Genomic DNA, 6,329 nt, shown 5'->3' on the forward strand with positions numbered 1-6,329 from the left:
TGGAGAGAGAGAGACAGAGAAGAAGAGATATAACACTTATCTTCTGTGGCACTACCCCAGGCGCCTGCAACAGCTGGGCTTGAGCCAAGCCCAAACAAGAAACTGAAGCTCAAAACAGGCCTCGCGTTTAGGTGGCAGGGGTCCAAGCACTGGGGACATCCGCTCCCAGGGTCAGCATCAGCAGAAAGCTAGAATAAATGCTGAATGCCAGATGCTCTGCTGTGGGATGCTGGGGCCCCAAGCAATGCCAACCACCTGCTTGTCTTTCTCTCCTAAGGGGACTTAGTTAGTTTACTTTCATTACCTCTTGTAGTTCTTCAAAGGAGAGGTTTGATTAGATAGAAATATGATTGGATAGGGAGCAAATCAGCAAAGTACCAGAAGTTTGGTACAACAGAGGTCATGGGAATAGTTGCTTTGGATCCTTTATAATTTTTATTTAGTAGTCACAGTAATCTTTAACAGCTGTCTGGGGTCACTAGTGGTCAAGGACTTTGTTTAAGCATCATATGTGTTATGAATATGACTGTGTACCTTGAAAGCAGAATTTTGGTTTTAAAGGGTGGTTCTCTGTAAATATATAAGTCCCCAAGGCCTTCCCAGTGAAACAATATCTGAATGAACTGGCTATGTAGAGTCACACCCATTTCATGCACAGTCATTAAAAAGATAACTCAGTCAACCAAGAGTTCTTGTGACTAATCATTCTATGAGTATGAAAGAGGAAGAAAGTGTGTCATTGTACGCCTTTCTTAATTCTGGGATTAGAACATACATCTGGAGTAATCGGTAATTTTGATGACAACTCAAACCAGTTAAGCAGAGCAGTATAGCAAGGAAGACTTAAAGCTGGGCATGGGTTTTTATTGTTCAGCAATGTGAGAGACTGAGACTATTCAGGATGTTCAATACTGAAACAGCTATTCAGATGGAATATGGTCCATTGTTTTTCATATCATAGATTTCCATCTCAAAATAGAACCAGCAACACCAAACCAAACACAAAATAAGCCAAAAGAAGATGATGGCTTCTAGGCTTCCATGAATCACAGAAGAGTGGGACTCCTATGGAGCCTTCTACTCATTTCATAGAGGCTAGATGCATTAGATCAGCTGGGCAGAAGGTCAGCCCTGGGTCTCCAGGCGTTCCTACATGGACAAACGCCAATTACGCGATTTCAGGGACAATGAAGGATTTCTAGTCCCAAAATGCTGTACTTCCTGACATAATGCTTAATGATAATGGGATTTCATTTTGTTTACTGAGTCAACAGATAGTGTCTAGGTTTTAAAGAAACATGCTGCAAGGAGAAATAACAAAATCCTTTCTGTGATGTATGCCTTCCTGTGACTCAACTTCTCAAACAATGTAATAACTCACCAGCTCCCTCCGGTGAGGTTCTTAGAGCGACCAGACAGTCATGAACATGAAGACAGCAGGTATCTTCTGTGCTAGAAATAAGAAAAACACACAAAAGTAAAGGCAAAGTTCATTTCTTTCCAGTTTATATTGAGTCAACCGACTCTTGCAAATAATTTTCTCCTAGCCAGTAGCTTGACACCATAATCAAATAAAAGTTGCACATGAAAGTATGTTCGTTTTTCGTAGTTAATCATTATCTTGGCAATATTTTCTGACATATGAGAGGCCTTTTAAAAGTGCATGAAAATGTGTATTATGTATATTATGAAAAAGTCTGCATGGATTTCATTTTTTTTGATAAATAGGTAAATTCTTTGTAATTCATCTTTTTTCATGAACTTTCCTTCTGGACTTGGGATCAAGTAACAGCATATTTTAGGTAAATCTTAAAGCATTTATTTTGCTTGAGGGAGGAGGTAGAGATACAGAGCTGGAGAAGGAACAGGAGTTCCATCCAGGTTTCCTGTGTGCGTGTCAGCCCTCCGGCTTGCTGAGTCATAACTGGCTGTAGCAGTGGAGTGTTTGGGGTTCAAATCCCAGCTCTACTCCTGATTCCAGCATCCTGTGACTGCTCAAATCTTGTGTCTATGGGTGCCTGCTACACATGTGGGAGACTTGGACTGTTCTGGTTTCATGGATATGGCGTGGCCCAGATCAACTGTTATATTTGGGGAGTGAATCAGCAGAAAGGAGAGCTCTCTCTTTCTGTCTTTCAAATGAGCAAACAAACAAATTCATAATCACAAAAAGTAAACAAAATAAACAGGACTAACCCTATGGTATAGTGGGCAAACAACTGCCTGTTGTGCCAGTATCCTGTGTGACCACTGACTTGAATCCTGGCTGTTCAACCTCTGATCCAGCTCTCTGATAACACACCTGGGAGAGCAGATGAGGCCGGCCCAGGTGCTTGGGCCACTGTGTGCATGTGGAGACCAGAAATCGGTGTTTATTTCCAGTCTTTGACCTAGCACAATGCTGGCTGTTGTGAAAATATAGTGGGTGAATCAGAGGAAGAAAGATCTCTGTCTCTCCCACTTTCTCTCTCTGTAAACCTGACTAAATAAAAAAAAAATTAAAACTTCATGAGCACATATTGTGTCCAAAATGTATTCTTGTAACTCTGCAGAAACTCTGTAAAACAAAGACTATTATTTTCTCCATAACAGTAGTCCAGAAAGATTCTGAGAGATTAACTTGTGTAAAGCCCTGTGGCTAGTGAGTGGTGAAGCTGGGGATTTGAACTCAGGTTGTTTGTCTTTAAGTCTGATCTGGTAATCACTAACAAGATATACAAAAGTCAAAACAAAGACATTTTCAAGTTTAACTTTTGTTAATAACTAGAATATAATACATGGCTATTTTAGATTCCTTAATAGGGATGAGATATGAAACTGTTTTTCAAGTCCCTCTTGTCTGCAAACTGCAATAGGGTTTCTTTCCCTGCTAGCTCATTATGGCTCACATTCAAAAGCATCTCCTGACTTGTTCCTTCCATGGAGACGGCATTTTCTTTCCAGGGCTGGCGAAGGTGGCTGTAACGTGCTTTGGCTTGCTCCAGAGGCCCTGCAGCATCGCTGTTGCTAGGAGTAAGAGGTCTGCTACCATCTTGGCAACAGAGACCTTCTTTGTAGGTTTGCTTCTATATCAAATATTCAAAGACCAGCACTGAGGAGAAAATTGCCAGGGTCCAAGCATATAGAACAATCAGCACATTAGAAAGTCATACCAGATGGTTATCAGCCATTAAATCTCCTCTGAGCAAAATCCAAAAACAAATCCATACTAATTTTTAATAACTGGGAGGCTGAGAAAAGATGAAGGAAAGTAAGTCTTACTAGAATTTAATAGACTAATGATCTATTAACCTTTCTTTTTACTACTGAAAAGTTGGGGATGTCTATTTTGTTTGAGAATAAAGTCTAATCAAACAAGGCTTCTTCTTTGTACCTAACCCAATTAGCTTGTGTGTGTGTGTGTGTGTGTGTGTGTGTGTGTGTGTGTACATGTGCACAGTGGGTTTGCCTTGGAAACAGACCCATGTAAATATTGTATCATTACCTATCAGCAGGACACAACTGAAGAGAAACTCACATTTTATGCTAAAATGTTCATTTTTAGCTTGATAGTGATGGCTCCTTACAGGAATAGGAAACTTGTCATTGGGCCAACTAAATAATTATTTTTAAGAGAAATTTAAAGAGAATTTTAAGAGAAATTTTAAAGAGAAATAATTGTTTATGCTTATTTGAAAAGTAGATTTAGAGAGAGAGCGAGATCTTCTATCTTTTGGTTCCTTTCCCAAATGGCCACATCTGCCAAAGCTGAGCCCACCTGAAGCCAGGTGCCAGGAGCTTCTTTCTGGTCTGGCCACTGCAGCCATTTGGGGAGTGAACCTATGGATGGAAGGTCTTTCTCCTTCTTTATCTTTCTTTCCCTCTTTCTAAAACTCTGGCTTTCAAGTAAAATAAAAAAAATATATATATATTTTTAAAAACCTGTCATTTTATACAAATCATAGAAAAACCAAATTGAAAGACTCAAATGCAAAGGCATAATTTTTATATCTAGATGTATTTTACATACTCCTTATTAATCATGTGATATGAGCTAGCCGCAGAGCTCTGAAGGAGTTTATTGGAAGAAATTCCGTGAGGCCAGCACTGTGGTGGAGCGGATACAGCCACCTCCTGTGACGCCCTCATCCATGTGGGGCAGTTCTGGGGAGTCAACCAGTGGATGGAAGATCTCTCCTTTTTAAGATTTATTTTATTTCTTTCAAAGTCAGAGTTGAGAGAGAGAGAGATTCCTGACCTCACATTGCTTGTCTCTTGCTTATTGGTTTGGACAGAAATGATGACGTAAATTCAGCTTAAAAATACTTAATTTGGTAATCTAAACTTTTATCTTTAGTACTCATGTTATTAAATACATCATAGTTCACTGAAAAACATTTAAATATACTTCATAATAAAATCATTCCATGTAGTAATTAGCATTATGACTTTATCTACTATCGTCATCAGCTTGCTTACAATGCACTGGCTGTAGTCTTGAGAATTACACATAGATTTGTGACCATTTTATAACGTGTATTGTTTTCTTTGTAATTCTAATTTTTCGTGTTCTACTCAAGTGAACAGTGAATCTGATGGTCATAGTAGTTGCTATTCTGATGACTGAAGAGCTTACCCAGGTGCCACTTCAGTATGTGATCTTGAGGAAGTTGCTTTGCTTCTCTGAATCTCTGTTTTCATACCCATTGTCTAAGAGTTGCTGTCACAGTGAGAAATAAACTGGAGTAGCCAGCCCTGCTGCTGTCCCCCAGCTCTCATCATGTCTCTTAGCTTTCTGCATTGGTAGTTGTACCCATTTGCACTTGATCTTTCAGACAGCATTCTCTTTTAACTACATCTCCTTTGTTTCTGTATTTTATCATATTTATTCCTTATGTTTTCCCTTAGTAGAAGTTGGTAATGTTTATGGCGTTTACCTGCACAGCTTCCACTTTCTTGGAGTTGATTCGGAATGGGTGAGGTGAGGCATCCTCTCTTCTCCATCACTCTTTGTCAGCTTTCACTTGAGTCCAGTTTTGTCTCCCCTCAATCCGAGTCCAGACCTCATTGTCCAGTCTTAAGGAGGAAGGTGATCAGCCAGATGGAAGGTCCGTTGTTCTAAAAAGACAGCTTTTGTGGCATTCCTTAAGAGGTGTCACAGGGTTCAAGTGTTTGAGAGTTACCCATCCCTTCCATCCCTCCCCTCCCCCAGGTGGCTGATGTCTTTCACCTGTGCCATAGCAGAGTTTTCATCTTGTGAGAAAACTGTCTCCTCTTTACTCCAGTTTTTCTCTCTGAGTCATCCTAAAACATCATCCCAGCTTACCGAAGAAACAGTGACTTAAAGTAGCCAGGTAATTGGTACTGCGTTTCTGCTCTGACCTTGTCCAGCCCGGCATCTAGCACTCTGTCCACCTGTAGTGATCCTCAGAAAAGCTATCAGCTAGGACAGAAGGTAACACTAATACAAACACATATGTAAGTCACATTGGACATCATTGTTCAGGGTTGTTAATTAAGAGAACAGTTCAGTTTTTACTAAATGGTTAAGGAAATACAAATTGACTGTCAAATGATTGTATCATAACAATGTTACACTGTTTGCATTTTGTTTTATACCCATTGAAATGCATAACAAGTCAACCAGAAGGACAAGGCCAATTTTTTTTCCTGCTTAAATAATTTTTTTATTTTTGATGAAAAATTGCATATACATTTTATATGACAAATCAATCTTTGTTTAAAAACATGCTAGTAAAACAAAGAAGTTCTGGAGCTCTGCTTAACAACAATGTAAACATACTTAACACTCCTAACTTTAAAAAGGTGGAAGTTTCTTTTTTTTTAAACCACAATAACAGAGAAATAGCAAGAAGAAAACACTTTCCATCTTTCCCTTATGTAATCTTTACACCTATGGAGTCCTTTGTAGTTTAATGATGCAACAGAATTCCCATTTCATGTTGTTGGCTGTTAAGAGGCAAAGTTACAACGTTCTGAGGTTCGTGAGCTCACCCTTGAGCTTTGAAAAGAAGTTATAATTAATAACTTAATCATCACCAGTAAACAGAGGCACAAACTGTTTGGGCTTTGACCCTCATTGCTGACTTCTCTTGAGAAGCAAGAGACTGCAATGGCAAGAGGCACAGAGCGTCCTCAGGACTCAGCTGGCTCTGCAGGGAGGGCCTAATGCCTCTCACCACAAGCCTGGCTCAGTCCAAACCTGGCTGCAGCTGCCTGCTGTCCTTGCACAGGCCTTCCTGAGACTGGGGAGAGGGCAGCACACTGGGGACAAGGAGATTTAGGGATCTCTTTCCAGGTAACAGCAGGACTGCACCCTTCTGGATGAA

The sequence above is a fragment of the Ochotona curzoniae genome, unplaced genomic scaffold, assembly GCF_017591425.1.
Source record: "Ochotona curzoniae isolate NIBS_2020 unplaced genomic scaffold, NIBS_Ocur_1.0 contig_43, whole genome shotgun sequence".
Lineage (NCBI taxonomy): Eukaryota > Metazoa > Chordata > Mammalia > Lagomorpha > Ochotonidae > Ochotona > Ochotona curzoniae.